This window comes from Condylura cristata, unplaced genomic scaffold (assembly GCF_000260355.1).
Source record: "Condylura cristata isolate star-nosed mole 26May11 unplaced genomic scaffold, ConCri1.0 scaffold00028, whole genome shotgun sequence".
Taxonomy (NCBI): domain Eukaryota; kingdom Metazoa; phylum Chordata; class Mammalia; order Eulipotyphla; family Talpidae; genus Condylura; species Condylura cristata.
This window is the reverse complement of record NW_004567129.1, coordinates 525902-546400: the sequence shown is the minus strand read 5'-3', so window position 1 is coordinate 546400 and position 20499 is coordinate 525902.

Genomic DNA, 20499 nt, shown 5'->3' with positions numbered 1-20499 from the left:
TAGTGGTGGCAGCACTGACACTTAACCCTTGGGCCACCAGGGAGGCCCCTAGCCTGGCCTTTGTGGGTCACATGGTTTCTGCTGCAACTACTAACCCTGCTATTGTAGCACCAAACCAGCCATGGACTATACGTGAAGCAGTGAGTGAGCGCTGTGTACCAATAAAACTTTATTTATGAAACAGAGTGTTGGATTTGGTGCATAAGCTGACTCTTGCTTTAGACAAACCTCTGGTTTTATTAGTGGAGAGGTTAAAAGGGAGTTCTACAAAAGAAGTTTCCCTTTTCCAGTGAGGCAAAGAGGCTTCTTTGTAGGGGATGTTGATGTGTTCTCTGGAAGCTGGTGATCTGCTGTGGTGATGTTGAGAGGTGGGAAGGATTCACTGAAAGTGCACTCCAAAGAGATCAGACATTATGAGGGCTCAGTCTCCAAAGAGGTGAGTTTGACTCATGCACTTACCCCTTTTTGAACTCTTTCCCAGATCCCCCAGAAAGCAGACATTCTCTGGTTGGAGTTTCTGTCCTGGACCTTCTGGTTTTGCTACGTCAGTGTCATTTTGTGACCTTCCATGAAAGGACTCACGGGTCTGTTATCCTATTGAGTTAACTATCACCAGCAAAGTGTCTATTTGACATCTTTTGCACGCCATGATGTGGTCACACTTTTGGGTCAAATCCATTCGTCAGACCATGAAATAATGACAGAAAAGGTCGTGGTCAAGTAGGTGGGCAGCTGAGCACCACTGCATCCGTGCCGGCCTCCTGACTGGTGGTGAGAGACTCCCTGGGCACTTTGCAGGCTCCAGCAGTGAAGTGAATGTTTGTGTGCATGTGTGGTGTGGGTGTGCTCTGTCAAGCCCGAATCAAACCTGTGCTGACCAGGCACAGGTCAGCTCCACAGGGATCTGGGCACAGTTTGAAAATCCATGCTCTACTCACCTTGCATTTTCTTATTGATTTATTGGTTTATGGATCTGCCTCAAAGAACTTCCCCTTTCTTATGGTGTATAAAATTAGAGAAATGTGGGATATTTAAGGCACAGTGTTGAACATATGTTAGGGCGAGTTCTGGAAAACCTGGAAATAATCAAACATGTCCAGAGTTAATGGGCAGTATTTACAAGTGATGGGGATGTCAAGCAGACATTCCAGAGTGGATACTGGAAGTCTTTCCTCCTGCTTCCATCCTTATGGGTGAGGTGGGAACAGAAATGGGATGACAGAGGTGAGGCTAATGCAATGGACACAGATGATGGTATTGACCGATGGGCTTGGGAAGGTTGTTGAGCAAGCAAGCAGGCTTCTGGGTCAGTCCACGGGGTGTCCACTGTGCATTGTCCTTGGGCCTGGGGCTGCATCTGTGATGGAGATAATGTTCCTGCTTTCACAGATCTCACATGCTACTGGGGTAGATGCTGCAAATAAGCAAGTCGAATGTATCATTGGTGAAGGATGGGGCAGGGCACACCAGCTGAGGGTGGGGTGCCCAGGAGCCAGGGAAGGCCTGACTGATGAGCTGAGGCTGAAAGAAGGAAGCACAGTGTGCTGCCTCCTTGGAAAAGGCTCCTTCAGGGGCAGTGGTGACGGCCCCAAGGAGCAGGGAGCCTGGAGAGAGTGAAGGCCAATGAGGAAATGAGTGGCTGTGGGGGAGAGTTGTGTAGGACCTCCTGGGGCTCACTGTAGAGCTTGGATTTTCAAGTGAATGTGAAGGGAAACCAGTTGGAAGGCTGAGGCTGGAGAGGGCTGTGGTCCCTTTTGTTCCAAATGTTCCACTGCAGCTGCTGTGTGAAGCTGGTGGCTGTGGAGGGCAGGAGAGCAGTTAGGTGCAGTTGAAATAAGGTCACTGAGGGATCACAGGCCTGGCCTAGGGCGGTAGCTCTGGAGGGGACAGAGCTAGTCAGATGCCGAATATATTTTAAAGCTAGAGGCAAAGGGGTTGTGATATAACTACCGGTTTGTTGTGCGGAGAGAATAAGAAGGGGCAGGGTGACTGAAAGGGTTTCGGCCTGAGCAGCTAGAAGGACAGCTTTGCCTAGCAGTCTGCCAAGCAGTCAACACCTTTTCACAGCCAGGCTGTCCACGTACCACCACTATGCCGGACTCTGGGGGGAGAACCGTGAGACCGGCAGGCTCTCCTCCCTTGTGAGCAGCTGTTTCTAGGGAAGCTAGATGTTGGGAACAAATGCAGGGCACGTGCAGTCAGAGGTGGAAGCGTGTGCTGGGGAGGAAACTTGGGGACGGCAGAGAATCACTAAAGATGGGGTTGATTTCACCAGCTGGCAGGTGTCTTGCTCAAGGGGGTGACATTTGAGCCAAGCCCCAAATTATAAGCTACTTGCCAGTCAGAGGGCAAGGAGTGTGGAGGGATGATCCCACGTGATGGGACAGAGAGCGGCTTGCTCCAGGGAGCACAGCTGGGACGACCACAGCAGCGATGTGAAGTGGGAGCCCATGGGACGTCGGCCTGGGCGTGCAGGTAAGAGTGGGCTCTGCCCAGGGGCCGTGGGCAGAGGAGGAGCCTTGGGTGGGCTTTTCAGAAAGAGTCCTGTGCAGTGAGGAGGCAGGGCCAGGCTCTGAGGAGACAGAAGCCCTGTTCTCTAGCACTGGGGGCCTCGAGCAGCTAAACCCATGTTTGAGAGCTGGTTTCGTTGTCAGTGGTGACTTCCAGGACAGGCAAGGTGGCAACAGCCCTCTGCAAACATGCTCATCCCCCCACTCTCAGAAGATGGGTCCGATTTTTCACCTCCATTTTATGACATTAGTTTCATTAGCCTCTGATCCCCTTTTAAATGCTTTCATTAGGCAATGTTGGGTCTATATGATTCCACAAAGAGTGTTAGATTGAAAATAAGGTAGGAAATTTGCTATTTTAGTTTAAACCTCTAATTGCTTCTGGGAAGACAGAGAGCATTGAAAACACCCACCTGCAGGAGTTTTTCAGATCTTAAGATTAAAGAAGATATTTCACTGAGGTGGTAATCAGCACTGCTAGAGAAAAAAAAATTCCCTTCAAAACAGAAGGAAGAGAAGTCTAATGAGCTTGTTAGAATTTTCCTTTTTGGTGCCATGGTGTGTCTGCAGGCCTATGCATGAAAGGGCCAGAAGATGCCTTCGTCCTGACAACCAGTCCTCATACCACTAAAGGGGGGGACAAGGCCGGTGCAGGGAAGGTGGGGGGAGGCCGGGCTGCGCTGAGGGAGAAGGTTTTGGCGACAGCTCAGAAGGGGTGTGCTTTGGTTTAGACCTTTAAGTTTGGCTTTCTTTCTACTATATATATTTATAAGAATTCCTAAGTGCAATCCACTTTTCTATCTTTCACTCCTTCTTCCCCCTTTTTAAAAATCATATTTATTGAGGAAATACTGGTTTATAACACGGTATGGGTTAGGGGTGCCAGTTCACAGATTTAGGAGTACAAGTATACATCTTCCTAAGTGGGTGATATGACCGAGGACAACTTTAAGTATTGTGATAGTACCTCTTGGCCACTGCTGCTGGCCTCCCTGCCCGGCCCTGTCCTGTCCTGCCTCTGCACTGGGCCCCAGACCAGCACTCACCGCCTTTCAGGCCTGGGCTTCCAGGGGCTGACACTGGGTGTCTCTCTGGCCCGGACTACACACTCGCCTGGGTGGCTCTGTCCCTGAGTGAGCTGGGGCACATCTCTTTTGAAATCAAGGCACAGAGCCTGCGATCTCAGTTGGGGGAGCCCAAATCTAAGGGTCCTCAGGGCTCCCAAGCTGACCACATGGCTATTTCTCCATAGCTGGAATCCAGCTGCTCCTCTCCACGGCTGGGGGTGCAGCATTGCTGAGGGTGGGGTGGGAATCCCTCCACAGAGCCGCGCACATCTCAGCCTGCCTGTGCCTCCAGGGACCAGAGTCACATGTGCACACGCCCGTGCCCAGGCGCTGGCCCTCCTCAGCGCTGAGCTGTCACACCAAGAACCTGGGGGCACAGATGGTCCCCTCACTCCTATTCCTGCATAGGGGTGGGAGGGGAAGGGAGAGGGGACCCGCATGAGCACTTCTGAGGTGGTCTAGGTATGTCCCTGGAGGAAGCCCAGGGAGTGCCTCTGGCAAAGGCGTCACTCTCATCCCCCCTCTCTTTTCTTTCCCTCTGGGCTAAAGAGATTTCTTGTCATGGGGAAATATTTCAAAGGCTTCTTTTGTCTCCAGAAATAACAGTAGATGGGAAGAAGAGAAATTGGTGTCTGGCTGTTTCCTCAGGCGCCCCCGGGGCAAGGCCTGGCAGTCTGGAGTGGAGGATCCTGGGAACCCTCACACACAGCTGCAGTCTCCACACAGCTACAGCCGCTGCAGGAGGCCCAGGCCTTAGCCAGGACACTGCTTCCTTAAGGCTTAGGATTCTTCTTGTGCACCTAGGGGAGGTGTTCCTCTATTTAAAAAGAGACTTAGCTACAAGTATCTTTCATTACGTTTCCACACACATAAGTAGGAAAACAGAAGCAAAAAAAATTGGCTAAGATATTTCTTAAACGACTTCACTTTCAGAATCTGAACTTTTGGAGTTATATGTTGGTTGGGGGGCCACGTTCTCATCTGGGTGCTCTGCAGGGAACCAGAGATACTGGGTTCCGGAGAGGCCAGCTCCAAGTGTTGGTGTCTGCACACAGGGAGTCACAGTTGTCGAACCAGCCGGTGCACAGTGGGTGGTTAAAATGTGAAAAGTGAATTTTAAAATTGAAGGATATGGCAACAGGACACGTTGAGTCAGGTTGGGGTCCAGGAGCCAGGCCCCAGAAATTCATTATTGTCTCAGTGAGGAAAAGATTCAACGTGAAGGCCAGAGTTAGGCAGAAGAGCAAAAAGTTATTATTAGATAAGGATAAGGGCAGGAAAGCTCTCTGAGCAGAGGGACCCCAAGAAGTTAGCCACTGAGGGGCTTTATTTAAAAGTGGGCGGAGGGGGTGTGTGTGGGTGGTCGGGCATGGTGGTGACTCGGCCTGTGTCTTCTTGTTGGGGAGGGCCCTGGAGCGAAGCCCCTGGAGCGAAGCCCTCCCTAGCTGAGTTTGGCCATTTTTCGTCAGCTGGCACTGGCAGGGTCTCTCGCCTGGATGATGTCTGGTTCTTAAAGGCAAACGGAGCTAATCTTGGTCCACACAGGTGTTTGCTCCCACGTGGCTGACCTGTGGAGTTCCCTGTTTTCCAGGGTGTGATCAAGGCTGAGGCTCCCAGGGCCCCAGCTGCCTCCATTCCAAACTTAAGTCAGCAGAAGTGCTGTCAAGAGCTGGCAGCTAGGAAGGAGCAGATGGCTGTTGCTGTGAGGCTCCAGGAGGGGCCTGGAGAGCTTCATGGAGAAGGTGGGCTTGTGGTGGGCCTGGACAAGGTGGGGAGAAGGGGCAGGACATCTTCAGCAGGGGCACCAGGGCAGCATGGGCTGGCTGCACAGAGGTGAGTGGGAGCCTGGGGTCTGGGCTGTGGCAGCCATAGGAGGTTTGGGTCAGGCAGTGCTAAGGAAGCACTTTAGGAAGAATACTCCAGGACATGAGAGACTGCAGCAAGGGTCACCCTCAGGAGGGCTTGGAGGGGTCTGGGGGGTTGTGGACAGAGAGCCTGGACAGGGTACAGAGTGCAGTGAGTGGAGAAAGCCAAGGCCAGAGACAGAGGCCCCGGTCACGCCTGCAGCTGGAGCCCTCCCTGAGGCTTCTGCCCGCTGGGCTTCAGTGGCTCAGGACCTCATCCTATGCCCACTCCTCAGCCAGGCTCCACCGATGGGATCGGCTGTTCCTTCCAACACTCCAAGTTCCTGGGCTAGTTCTGGGCCTTGTGTTAGGTACAGCAAGTCCAGGCTTCCAGACACAAGAACTGACTGTATTAAGTGGCAGGCATATTGGTGGGAGAGTTCTTTTATTTTTTCAAATATATTTATATACTTTTTTACATCATTCTTCATTTTGTACATTTGTTCATCTCTGTTGTAATCCCCGTGGTCTTCCCACCACCACTCCATCCATGTGCCATCACCATAGTCTCGTGTGCTCTTCCAGCCCCAGTTTTGATCGCATTCCCCTCTCCTCACCCCCCTCTCATAGGATGTCTCTGGTTTATAGTTTGTTGATTTTCATTTTTACTTTATTACAATTACCTTTCCCCCGATCCCTTATATTCTTTCTATGAGTGAAACCATAGTGTTTTCTTTCCTTCTGGCTTATTTCACTAAGCATGATCCTTTCCAGCTCCATCCATGTTGCTGCTAAAGGCATGGATTTATCTATTGCTGAGTAATATTCCATTGTGTATATGTACCACATTCCGATCTAGTCATTTATTTTGGGCATTAGGCCTCATTTTCACCCTATGAAACGAGGATAATGCCGGCTTCCTGTAGAGTCACGCTTGACTGAAATTAAGACAGGCAACGAAACAAGGAGGTTCTCTGCCGGTGGCCCCACACCCCTTTCCTGGGGTCAACAAGGTAACTTCCTGGCATAAGGCAGAAACTCGAGCTAGGTCTCCAGTGGGCAGCAAGAGAAGAAAACGGAAACAGTAGGAGCGGAGGTGGCTGGAGAGGCTTTTAGTTCAGTGGAAGGAGCTTAATGGGGACGACATGCAGGGTGTCCACTCCACGCCCCTGCAAACCCTGGCAGTGCCATCCCTCTAGATCCCAGGGCTTGGCGCCTACCCCGCACCTCCACTCCTTTCCAGAAGCTTCCCTGCTGTTTCATGGAGGTGTTCCTGTTCACACCGGTCTCTCTCAGCAACAACTGGATGGAAGCCACTAAGCTTCAGTGTGTTATGACTGAAGGCAGATTTAATTCACCCCAGAGGTGAGAGCTAAGTGCGCTGATTAGCTGTGCCATCCTGCCCACGAAGAAGGGTGGTTGAAGGGTGTGTTAACTGCTTAATTTTTAGATGGGGTTTAAAATAAACATCTCTTTAAGTTCTGAAGGCTTAATGAGTCATAAGATGGATCTAAATTACATGCCACTGTGATATTCAATTTCTACATGTTTCCCCACCTTTCACAGTGTGCTGAGATTCCTTAACTCTTAGTTGTGAGGATACGAGTTTGTTGATGCAGGTAGTGGATCTGCTGAGAGCAGTTTCTCTGAGGGACACAGCAGTGCACGAAGGCGTGGTTTGGGGGGAGAGGTGCCCTCACACCCAGCATTGTGGATTACCCAATAATGAGGGAGCGGTCAGAGCTGTGCCTGTCCAGGAGGACCAGCAGGCCTTGCTTGAGATGTGCAGGAAGGGGCTTATAGGTATGAGCTGACCTGTTGGTAAATGGAAACAGTGGCATGATCCCTCTTGCTAAAATGGGCCTGAAGGGTCCCTTAAATCTTCACCCAGTGGAGACAGCAGTGCTCGCAGCACTCTCAGTGCTCCCAGTGCTGCCACTGCTCTCAGGGCTCTCGTGCTCCCAGTGCTCTCAGTGCCCCCAGTGCTCTCGGTGCCCCCAGTGCTCTCGGTGCCCCCAGTGCTCTCAGTGCCCCCAGTGCTCTCGGTGCCCCCAGTGCTCTCGGTGCCCCCAGTGCTCTCGGTGCTCCCAGTGCTCTCGGTGTTCCCAGTGCTCTCACTGCTCCCAGTGTTCCCAGTGCTCTCGGTGTCCCCAGTGTTCTTACTGCTCTCGATGCTCCCAGTGCTCTTGGTGCTCCCAGTGCTCTCAGTGTTCCCAGTGCTCTCACTGCTCACTTTGCTCCCAGTGCTCTCAGTGTTTCCAGTGCTCTTGGTGTCCCCAGTGTTCTTACTGCTCTCACTGCTCCCAGTGCTCTCGGTGTTCCCAGTGCTCTCACTACTCCTTGTGCTCCCTGAGCTCCCGGCTCTCCCTGTGCTGAAGGAACCAGCAGAGCCTAGATGCAGCGGGGTGGCCGCTCTTTCTTAGGAGGCATCAATTTTCTCTGCAGGGGCAGGAGACGGCTGTTTTTCCTCACAGGACTACTCCAGTTGAGTTGAGCAGTACAGCCCCTGAATGATAATTTTCGAAAATAGACTTACTTCTTGATGTTAAGATCAAATACGCCCGTGGTTCAGGGCTTCTGCACTGAGTTAGGGTCTAAGGTAAGAGCAGGGAGCTTCCCTGTGCAGCGGTCCACTTGACATCTGACAGACGAAAGCACTCAGCGAGAAGCTGTTATTATTACAGAAGAGTAAGCTGCACTTCCGCCGTGAATGCACCTTGGAGGCAGCAATGACCTCAGACACAGGCAGAAACAGAACGGCAAAACAGAAAGGCATTTGGCAGAGGCAGTCTTCGGCCCCCCGCTCCTGCTGGATCCCAGCTGTCGCCCCCCACATCATCTGCTGTTACCTGCGGCCCACTCGGTTGACAAGTATTGAAATGACCGCTCACAGACACTGGCGCATCCTTTGGAGGCTGTTTTGATCTTGGGAAGTGGCACCTTGAAAGGAAGCCTCGCCTCCCCGACCTTGGCTCACCATCAGCTAACCTGAGTTATGAGAGTGCCGGTTTACTAGTTACTGATGAACTTATTTATTGTATTTATGGATTGTTTCCCCTGCTAGCATGTAGGTAGTGCAAGAGAAGATTCTCCTTTTATTTTATTCATTGGTGTGAACAAATATCTACAACAGTGCTGGCAAATAATAGTTGTTCGGTAAATGTCTGTTGAAGGAACTGAAGTGAATCACTAACACACACACACATCCCTAAGGAGGGCTGGTAGACTTTTAAGGAGGGAACAAGTGGAAAATCTACTTACTTAATAAGGCCCAGCAAACAGCAGCCCAGGGACAGGTCTCTAGGTTCAAATCCCAGCTCTACCATTGTAAATTCGTAAGTTTGTTTGTTTGTTTGTTTGTTTAACCTCAGGAAGTGAGGTAAATGAGAGATTAATAATAAGAAAACCAACCTCATAAGATTGTCATAAGAATGAAATAAAATAATGCACATAAAGCACATACAGAATGCCTCTTAAAATTCTGTATTTAAGCACTTTTCATATTATTCTAGTTAATCCCACAAACACCCTAAGACAGACACTCTATTGTTGCCTTCCTATGAGTGGAGAGAGGTTGAGCAGGTACAAGGGTCACACAGCCCCTCGGTGGTGGAGCAGGTAGTCTGACTCTGGGTCTCCACCCTTACCAAGCTTTACTCTGACCAAATTCATCTACATGAGCTCAACCAGTTTCAGAATCTAGGGGTCATTACAGAACCCCTGGATCTTCCTAGAGATTCTTTTCCACATACTGTTTTCTGCCATGTGGTCTCAATGTCAATATCAGCTGCCATATTTATACATTTTGATCTGTTGCAAATGCTGATTGCCTTTTTATTCAATCAGGCACCATGTGCCTAATTCTTCTTAAAAGAAGCCCTTGAATATTCATAAGGAATATGTCTTTATGAATATCACAGTTGCTTTGTCTGTCACTGCTGTTCTCTGCAATAATTAGTATTAGCTATTGACTTTGTCAGCTGCTATTTCATTTGAAATCCTTAAGGAAATTCTATGCTCCTAATGAACTGCCTCCGTGACAGTGTCCTATATTTATCTCATGGGTTGACACTGCAAGAATCCCAAGGTGGGAGAGCCCTGTGATTCTAATGTCCCTGGAACTCTTCATCCATGTGAGCCTTGTATCTGCTGATTTCAGGGGTGTTTCTTGGGGAGCTTTACTTATTTTGCATCCATGTGACTTATTTGAGTTTCAGTTCATGAAAAAACAGTATGTTATTTCAGCTACTCGTGTGAGTATACACAGGCGGAGCTAAACTGATAGGTGGGCCCCAGGTGATCAGGGAGATTCCTTAATAGAGACCTTTGAATGGCAAGAGGGGGTAAACAGGGAGAGAAGTATGTCTATTTCTATGCACACATAGTGAGATAAAAAATGCATTATAGGTGACAATATGAAGGATGAGGAATGGAATAGAGAGAAAACCCAGTGGCAGATTGGGGTACACAGTGGATGCGTTTTGGGTAAGAAAGAGGCACCCAGTGCTTTGCTCTATTGAGGTAAGAGGGCGTGTCTCAGCTTGAACACTAGCTGGCTCTGTGATCCCAGAAATGACTCAGTCTCTAAGCCTCTGTCCTGGTTCTCAGAATGTCACTGCTTCTGACTTCTGAGCGTGAATGAGGTGAGACATGTCATGGAATTGGCTATTAATGATTAAGCAGAACTGTGTATCTAGGCTCTGCTGGGATTACTAGTTGAGTAGAACACCTCAGTCTTGCAACGGGATTTTTCCAGACTTGGCTATGAATATGGTGGTGCTCAAAATCCCTGCAGGTGTAGGGCCCTAAGTCTATTTATGAGCTGAGGATGCCCTGTGGCCTCCTTTGCTGAGTTATTTGTCGTGATTCAGTGTGTTCCAGAGAGTGTTCTGAAGGGTGTTTTGGATCAAGATCAGCCCGCAGTTCTCTGTCTCTTCTGCCACACGGGGTAGCTAGTCTCTGGCTAGGCAGTCTTCTCCTAGACTGCTTTCCTGCCCTGTGTCTAGGACTGTTCACGCTGCACAGCTGCTGGGAGGCATGGGCCTTGGAGGGCAGAGTCTGATCTCAACCGGGGAACGGCAGGGGTCTGCTTCCTTTTCACCAATTTTTCTACTAGTCTCCTTGCAGGTGCCAATGCCAGGGTCACAAACCTACTTATAATCCTCCAGCAGCTGCGCATGGCATCTTGGTCTAGTTACCTCACTTGGTCTCTCTCTGCCACCTTTCTCGTCGTTTCTTGTCACTCTCCTCTGTATCTGTACCCTCTTGGCTGCACTGAACACCTTCCTGTTGGGGACCGGCTCCGATCATGGGCTGTCAGAGGCCAGGGCCTTTAGGTGGGACCTGTCGGCGAGCGGAGATTTCAAGAAGGGAAAGGGGAGTGGGCATGAGGAAGACACGGGAGTCGGAATTGGGTGCCAAGTCTTCCTGTCCATCTTTTTAGCAGGTCTTTATTTATATTGTTTAACAAGAGTTAGTTACAATAATGCATCAGGTAAGTTAATAAGAAATCAGAATAAAAGTTCTAAAGGAAGAGGGGAACAGTGCATCCTCTTCCTGAGACTATGATATACTAGACTATACATCTTTGAGATAACTTTCATGTATACGGATTTTTAACTATGACTTCAAAGGATAAGGGGTGTGGGAAAGGATGAGCTGTTAGCAAAGGACTTAGGAGTCCTAGGGAAGGAATAAATTGTGTTAGCGGATTCATCAGTGATAGTCTAAAGAAAAACTAATGGCTAACTTAAGGTTAGCAGAGAGTAGCTAGTGTTTGTTTTAGGAAAAGGTTAATTAAGACTAGCAGGGAGTAGTTAGTGATTGTTTAAGAAAAGGATAAATTAGGAGGAAGTCACATAGTTATGCATTGAGTAAACCCTGTGTCAATAATGTTAGGAAATTGTCCATGGGTCCTTATGCCCTGGGAGTTTTATCTAAGATTTGTTTTTTGTCTCAAAAGACCAAGGAAGGGCCCCATGAGTCTTGATGTTCTGGGGGTTCTTATCTCTCCTGGCGCTTGCCTTTTGTCTCCAGACACAGAGGAATTTCCTGCCAGGGGTGGCTCGTACTTTACCCCAGTCAGGTAGCCAATTTGAAGCTTAGGCAATCCAGTTGCAAACTCATGTTGTTCAGAATATTTTTGATATGATTATACAAAAAAGGGAGGTTGTGACACAAGTTAGCAATGGAAATTCTGGTTTTTCAGAGGGTTTCGTTTCCATCCGGAATTTGTCAGTTGACAGAAGTTGCATAGCTTGTGTCACCTTCCTGTATAAACCCTTTTATCTGCTCTCTCTGCCAGGACACTCTCCCCACTTTGCGCCTCTGAGGCTCCTCCTCAGTCTCCTTCCATCCAGAAAGGGACGTCAGGGAAGGCCTTTCTGAGGAAGACCTACCAGGCTCTTTTCACTCACAGCATTTACGTGTGTGTGTGTGTGTGTGTGTGTGTGTGTGTGTGATTTTATTTGTCTCTCTGGACAATGTTAAGTTCCATGAGAGCAGGGACTGAGTTTGTTTTTTCCCCACTAGGCTCCCCTGAAGTTGGACTGCCACAGACCAGGTGGCAGAGTGCACATGACTTTAAATTAAAACCAGAGACCCTTCCTCAGGATGCTTGCCACATCTCCTGGAACATTGTTTTACTAGTTCTGTTAGAACACAGTGCGTTACTGTCATCTGACAGAACACAGCCCACTGTGCTCACGCGTAATGTGTCTCCTGCGGTCAGTGTCCTTGCTCAGTGCGTGCCCGGCACCCCCGCTGGCCATCCACTGTCAGGCTGCAGCACCTGGAGCATGATTCATGTTTCTGAAGGACTTAGCGGAAGGGCAGCTCCTGGACCAGGCTAAGACCAGGATTCAGAATACCGCCCAGTGGAGTTTGGGTTCCAAAGTTGCCACTCGCTTGCGGGCTTGGATTAGGTCAGGGTTTGTGACCTCTGCCTCCTCTCATGTGGCAGGGAGGGTCTGTGACAGGGCTAGCTCGGCTGCAAGGTTCTCTGAAGCAGACCCCCTGGTGTCTGCGCCCTTTGTCTGCCCTCAGCTGCAAGCTTCCCAGGGTCTCAGCTGCTCTGCCTCAGGGCTTTCCCTGAATTCTACACTTAACCCCAGACAGGGCAGGCTGGGAATGGAGGGGAGGTGTTGATGCACCAGGGGCCTCACCCTCAGTGGGGCTGCGGAGCCAGGATGGAGCCCACTCCATTGGAGGCATGATGCCGAGCAGCACAGCACATTCCACACGTCCCTGGACAGTCCCCAGCAGGAGTGAGCCCTGCCCGGCGTGGTGACGGGAGCACCGCCCTGCCCACGGCTTCCCCTTCCCTCTCACTCTGCTCCTTCAGGTCAGCTTCCTGGTATTGACCCAAAGAAACCAGCCATATGGGAGCACTGGTCTCACGTTGCTGTCAGGAGAACTGACACACTTTAATCAAGGGAATCACACTCTGAGTCACATCGTTTTTATTTTTCCCACTGCATCTACCTGAGGAAGCTGTTGCTTAGTCCTTAGAGTAATAGGGATATTTAGGCAGACAGGCACTCAGCGGATGGAGTGTGGGGGCCCCCGTGAGGCTTGGGGTCCTGGTGGGCAGAGGGAGCAGGGATGAGGGAAGAAGCAGGGGTTCAGGCTTGAGCTGGGGTGCCCTGCCCAGCTGCTGGCAGCATGGCACCTGAGTCTGGGATGGTGGCAGGCTCTTTGCCCATCTTTCCTGGATTTCTGTTGGTTTTGCTACAAAATATTACATAATGGAGTCCTCCAGAAGCCTAGAACACAGCCACTTGCTGCTGTGCATGCTGCAGCCTTGTGGTCAGCCAGGGTGGCTTCGTGGCCCACCACCCCGCTCCTTTCCTTGGCACTGCCAGGCTGGCCTGGGCGCAGCCTTCTCAAAGCCATTGCAGAAAAATAGGAATGGCAAGCCCTACCTCACAAGAGCTGTTCCTGTGGGTGGTGTTTGCCAACATCTCATTGGCCAAAACAACTCTGGGAATTTACGCACAGGCAGATAAGACTGCACAGGACCCAGGAAGGGGTAGTGGAGGCAAAGACCACTCATCCCTGGGCCCGAAGTGGTCTCCAGCTCCTCTCTAGAGGAGACTGCTTCTCTCTAAGTGTCTGCACTCTCTGAACTCTGGTAGTGACATGGTCAGCACTGTGACTAGTCGTTAGGCCTAGGGAGTCTGCCATTAGCCTTGAGTTGGGCAAAGCCTGAGTCTGCAGCTCTGCCCTATATCTGTGTAATTAGTGCCCCTCATCTGAGTACCTGTGAGGACTCTCCCCTCCTTTTTTGATAATGACCTGTCCAACCGAGCAGGAAGCTTGGTGCTGATGAGCCAGGAGGCAACAGCTGGGCCCACAGGACTCTGCTGTTAGTTACTGCTCTTCCTCAGAGGCAAGCACTGAGCTGGTGGCCCCCATTAACCTGGTAACTCCCCATTACCCACACCCATAAATGACCCTCCTCTCCCCACTCTTCTTTCAGTCACCAGTCTGGACTCAGCTTCTCTTCTGGGGCTGGAAGGCCTCGCCCCACCAGTGGGCCCCACTGTGGCCATCCTAGCCAACCTGAATGCTCATGATAAGTCTTGATGCTTTTCCCCGCGGAGGTAGCCCCAGCCCCTTTGCAAATTAGCCCCCCTCCAGCTGTTCCCTGTCCCCAAGGAGTGTGCCACCAAATGTTTTGTTACACCTTTCCTCAGGAGCCTCATCTCTCCTAGTGCACTAAGAGGGGCCCACTGGGCTCTTCTCAGAAACAGGAAGAGCTGCTCCAGGTACCTGCTCCTGTCCTAGCCTGAGGTACAGGCTTCCCTGGGAAACAGACAACCGTGTTCTCCTTCTACCACATTGGCGCACTTGTTTACGTTCCCCTTGAGGCAGGGCTCCGCAGTGAGGAAAGGCTGCCCAGGCTGTGCTGCTGTGCTGCCCAAGTGAGGGAGAGGAACCCTCCACGCTTTACCCATCTTGCTGCCCAGGCTGGAGCCTCACTCATTTTGGGTGTGTGGCTGCCCCCACGGGCTTTCATACATTCTGCCCCTATGCTGACAGCCAAACATCCCACACCGCATTGATGCTTTCAAAAGGCAGACAGACATCAGGCTTGTGAAGGGAGGTGTGGTCGCGGGACCTGGGAGCTCTAAACATTTAGGCATCTGCGCTGACTTACAGCTATTCTGGTTTAGCAGTTGTCTTGGGGCAGCAGCTGGCTGCCCTGGGGTACAGTGGTCATGGGGCAAAGGTCACCATTCATGCATCCATGCAGGACGCCACCAAGGGCTCCTCACCAAAACACGGTCTGAAGTTTGCAACAGTGAATGGATGGTGCTGAAGCTTAATTTTCCCTTTACCTTGCTGAGGCTTAATTTTTCCTTTACCTTTGAAGGAGTGTGTGTGTGTGTGTGTGTGTGTGTGTGTGTGTGTGTGGTTGCTATGTGCACATGTGTAGCAAAGTTGTTTCAAATTAATTGATTTTTCTCTGTTTGAGACCTGACTCTCCATTTTAAATTTCCTTCACTTCCAGAACCTGCTGTTCATCTAATTTTCTACTACATTCCTTCTAGCCTTCATCCATCCACTCGTCCATCCACCTGTCCATGCATCCCACCATCCATCCAGGACTGAATGACCATGTGCATGCTGGACACTGGAATCTATAGGTCCTGTCCTCACAGACTCACATTTTACCACGTGGTGCGGATGCTGCCAGGGCTGACACACACCCCTTGGCCTACCAGAGATTCTGTTGACGAGCTGATGGGCTATGTTCACACATACTGAATGTTTCTTATGGTGAACACTTAAACCTCCAAGTAATTCTTCTAGACACAGGTGCCCCTGGCCTTGGCCCCTAGAAAGAGAGGCCCAAGACCCTGGGAGGCCAACACAGTAACCCTCCTAGGGCGTTAGGTTCCCCTCCTCCTTGGTGCTTGGTGGGACTGTTCTAAGTTGTTTCATGATATCTCATCCCTGGGAGGGCTGCGCTCCATTCAACACAGTGTAACTGCTAAATGGTGTCCAGGCACTGTTCTTCACCATCTCACTTCCTGATTCCTCACTGTGACTTGAAATCACCTCCAATATTAACTGGAGTCTGGAGAAGTGGGTTTGGATCCTGCTACCTGAACAGTTTTGGGCATTTTGCTTTGCTTGTGTCTGTGCACCTCAGTTTTTAAAATAATTTTCAGAGGAAGATTCAAATGAGGTGATGTGTATGAAGTGCAAAAAAGAAAACTCCCCTTCACACTTTTTTTTTTTAAAGATTTATTTATTTATGCATACAGAACTGGGGTACAGGCCAGAGGCTCGGGGCGGTGAGAGGCTTCACCAGAGACAGAGTGAGGAGCAGAACAGGCAGATCGACGAGGTACACTGCTGAGGGGAGCAGCGGGCGGGTCAGGAGAGGTCTGCCACACCATGTGGTCACCTCCGGGGCAGGCAGGAATCGAACTCATGTGGAAATGACTTTAGCTTCTCAGTGCAGTGCTTTAACCCACTGCGCCACCAGGGAGGGCCCCCTTCACACTTTTTATGGTTCTGCTTTGGGCCAGGCTGGTCACTAGCATAAACAGAAGACCTGCTTTTGGAGTGCTGTGCTAAGAACTTCACACACATGTAACTCTTTTACCACACTGTGCAAAAGTAATGCTTATTACCAAAGACTAAGAAACAGAACAAGTAAAGTTGATTTATCACCTCTGGGAATTAGGATGGGAGCACACACCAACGAGGAATTCACCAAAGTCAAAAGCTGGCACTCTGGAAAGGCAAAAATGAGCCCATGGGTCCAACAAAACCCATGTTTTTGCATAAGAAAGAAACTTCTGATGAAGTTCATGCCCCTCATCAGGAAGGACTTTCCCTCTGCTCTCCTAGATTTTAAAACTAGGCCTATGAAATAAACTGACAATGGGCGGGTTAACTGGGGAAATGCTATACACATTTATTAATTTTTAATATTATGTGCATGGAGACATCAGAGGGAAAAAACTGAGGACCTAAAAAATCAGTGAGATTGATGAGTTTTAATATCATCAGAGGAAGGGAAAATCAGGAGCACATAGATCTCAGGGGAGGTGAAAGGATTTTTGGAAAGATGGATGGTCCCTTAGAAGGACAGATGGGAGATAATCAGCTTGTGGCAGAGTTTGTCTGGGGGTTACGCTGAGTTGCAGCCACTCCTGTGGTGAATGTCCCTCCTCCTTGGTCGATAGATCTCCTGGGGAGGGGCAAGGTCCTGTCAGAGGCTCTGTCTGTAGGCGGATAAGGGGAGTGTACAGAGAGCCTCTCTCTACATTTACTTTTTTCAAGCGCCTTAGGCTCAAAATAATCAGTATACTGAAGTGGCATAAACTGGGTGACAGGTCCTGAACTCTTTCACCCTTTAACAACTTAAGCTGGAAAGGACCATTGAAGTTAACCACCCCTCAGCAAGCAGCACGACACGTTCTGTTAATTTATATATCTGCCCTATTTTCTAATTTGTAGTTGAGGAAATTGAGAAAGAAAGACCAAGTGTTTTGTCCAAACTCACACTGGAGACAGGATTGGAGCCCCAGCTTTTATTTTTTCCTCCTGTAATTTTTTTTTTTTTTAAACGGAGCTAACATTGGTTTACAGCACAACATATAATTTACAGGGACAGGTTCACAGCGCTTCAGACATATGTTACCACTGTATCTCCAAGGTACCATAGTTCTTCACCAAAGCCTGTCTGGCTGTTTGTAAAGATGTTTTGGGCTGTGATCACTGGGCTGGCCTGTGGAATTCCTGGTGGGAGGGTAGTGAAGGGGCTGGCGGGCTCTTCCCTGGGTTCATTCCCTCGTTTTTGGCGGAGAGTAAATGGGGCTGGCAGGGTTGGAACGGGGGCGGGGGAGCGACATGAGGCTAGGCCTGGTGGGGGCTGGACTGGCTTTCTCAAATGTGTCCAAGACCCCTGTCCTGGTGGCTGCACCCTCACTCCTTGGCTCATCTCCCTGAGGGCCCCACTTCCCCTAGATCGTTACCATTCCCACAGTAGCATCAATGCGGGAAGCCAAGGCCATGTTGTGAGCTCGGCTGCAAATCAAAATCATTTGACACATTCATTTTGGGGATTTCATGTGGATCATGATGTTCCCCAAAAGGAAATGAACAAAATCTATAAAAGGGAGAAAAAGAGTTTTTTTTGCCTTGGATGATCCACATATGGTATAAATTACGGAGGAATTAGCATTTCTACATAATACAGGCAGCATGAGCAGTCAAGAGAAAGTAATGAATCCCTTGCAATCAATAGACAATAAATTCAGGGGTCAGGAAGGTGCATGGATTGGAAATGGTTCCCCAGGGGGAGCCGCCGCTGTAATTACTAGTGCACCTGGGAAGGGAGCTGAGACACGATGGACATAAAGTGGAAAAGCAGCAATTCCAGAGCCACCCTGGGCCCAGAGGATTCCTGGAACACGGGGCCGTAAATCCCGCAAATGGGGTGAGCCTGCTGGTGGGCTCCAGGCGGCCTGCTTGGCTTAGGGACTTGGCTGAGTGCTTGCCTTGGATTCAGGGTGAGAGACTAGGGCTCTCACTTTTGGCTGTACATTGTAGCCACTGGAGGGCTTTATAAATATGTACAGATTTGCAACACCACATTCCCGGAAATTCTGTTTTAACTGGTCTGGGGTGGGCCGTGGCTTTAGCCCTCCTTTTAAACACAGCCTGGAGACACCAGCGCTCAGCTGATCGAGGACCCTGGGTTGGAGGCTGAGTGTTGAAGGCAAATTTAACAGGCTTTCTGGGCCTCTCTGATGTAGGGGTTAAAGTCTCAACACTCTGTAGTTACTACTGGCCACTGCTGTATGAGTTCGGTCCCTGGCCTCGGAGCTGACCCACATGGCGCAGCAGACCTCTTCTGTCTTCCCTGCTGCTCCCCTCAGCAGTGTATCTCAGTAGATCTGCTTATTCTGCTCCCCACTCTGTCTCTGGTGAACCCTATCATCTCCTCCCACTTACCACACCTCTGGCCTGCACCCTAATTCTTGTATGTATAAAGAAATAAAATACATCTTAAAAAACATGTAAATACAAGAGCTTCCCAACACACAAGGATTTTATAGACAGAAACTGGGTGTGCAAGAAGTAATGTCTTCATGTTTCAAATTAGTTTTTCATCCTCATATTTCCACTTATGGCTTAACTGTCACCATTCAAGGTAAACCCAGGAAATCTTTGCTTTATTTTTTTATGTATATACTTTTTACGTTATTGTTCATTCTTCTCTCATGTGTAGCCACACCCCCCCCAAGACACCTGTGCCCATCACCATAATCCCTTGTACTCTTCCCTCCCTGTACCTCCCTCTCCCCAGCTGAATGTTTCTGATTTATAAACTCCAGGAAGCTTGAAGTTTAAAGTCTCTTCCTTTAGGAATTCCAGCCCTTAGGGGCTCACAGTTTGGGGCGTTAGTTCAGCACAGCCTGGGAGCAGCAGGGAATGTGTGGAGTGACCACGAAGCCTCGACCCCTCTAGACATGGCAGGTCTTCTGGTACTTAGGACCTGATTTCTCCTGTGGTAGCCTCAGCATTTGGGATCACCCACACTGTGTCCTCTCCAAATTTCTTGATACTCTCTGTGTATCTTCTGGGAGCTGCTGGTGCAGCAGGCCAGCAAGGGGCCTCTGGGACACGTGCTTGGCCATGCCTGACTCCTCAGCAGCCGGGCTCACAGAGAGGGCCCCACAGGGCCTGGCAGCTGCCCCAGAAATGGCTCACCTCTGTTCTGCTTTCAGGTCCTCTCTCCGACTTCCATAGTCTGCCCTTTGTCCCGAGTTTTGATCAGAAAGTAGGAGAGATGTGGTTCAGGCATTAAGTCCTAGATCTGTGCTATTTTAACTTGGGATAGAATATCTCCCCCTCCTCCAGCCAGGAAGGGTGTTTTTTGTTTTAATCTCTCTCTCCTGGTAGCAGAGCCGTTTGGCAAAGCATATATCCTTCCAAATCCATTGCTATTCTTGTTCCTCAAGAAATCCTTTCTCAAAGATTTTCCCTCTGTTATAGAGAGGCAGAAGGTGTTTGTGACCGTCAGAAGCTAGGAACTGATTCTTTGCACTGCTTTTGTTAGAGAAATGACTTAGAGAGAACTTTCAAGAAGCTTGGAGGCTGGGGAGAAAGAAAGTTCTGTTAAATTTCACAACTTGGCCTCAGAGTCCTGAAACCGTACAAAAGACTCTTAAAAGAGTGCTCAACTAGAGCCAAGGAACTCACTGAAACAGTGCTAAAATGGGGTGCTAACGACGATGACCAGGGTGGGGGACAGGTCACTGTTGGTGGGTTCTCATCTGTGTGCACAACTGTAAAACTACTCAGGCTCCGGGTCCAACAACAGAGTTTACTGAAAAAACAGGAGTTTGGGAAACAGAGTTTTTGAGGCCACAGTGGCTGGCTAGCCCACTCCAAGCTCTGCAGTGTCCAGCAGCCCCAAGGCTGCTCGTGGTGGGTGAGGTGCACTGCAGCCCACAGCAGCATTCGGGCTGGACGGAGTCCCAGCAGGTGGTGCTGGAGACCCAGAGGCTGTGGTCAGCTCTCCGAGATGCTGGGCAGCCCACTGGTGCTCCTGGCAGGTGACGCAGGGGCAGGTGCAGGCCGAGTCTCCGCGAAGGCCCATGGAGGTCCATGAGGTCTGCCAAGTGTCCAGAGCTCTGCTGAGAATGCAGTTCTCCCTTCAGAGGCTGGGAGGAAAGTCCCCCTTCTTCAAAGGTGGCCTGAAGACCCCTCCTTGGAGGCGGGCTGCACACTGACTCCTGTGGGCTCTTGTTCTGCCTTATATCCTTTCAGGGGCCGCGCTGTTTTCAGTCCTAAGCATCTGATGGAACATTTAGCACCGATGTGCTCATTTTCCATTTTTCAATCTGGATAACTAACTAATGGTTTAGGTTTGTACCCGATTGGGCCATTTTACTCACACCTGATTGGCCCATCTTATTTGCACCTGATTGGTTCTTTTTTTTTTTTTCTATTTTCTTCCATCATTGTTCATTTTTGTATAATATCTGATATCTCCCTGCGTGCCTCAGCTCTATGGCTTGCCTTTGCCTGCTAGAGTTTTTTTTTTTT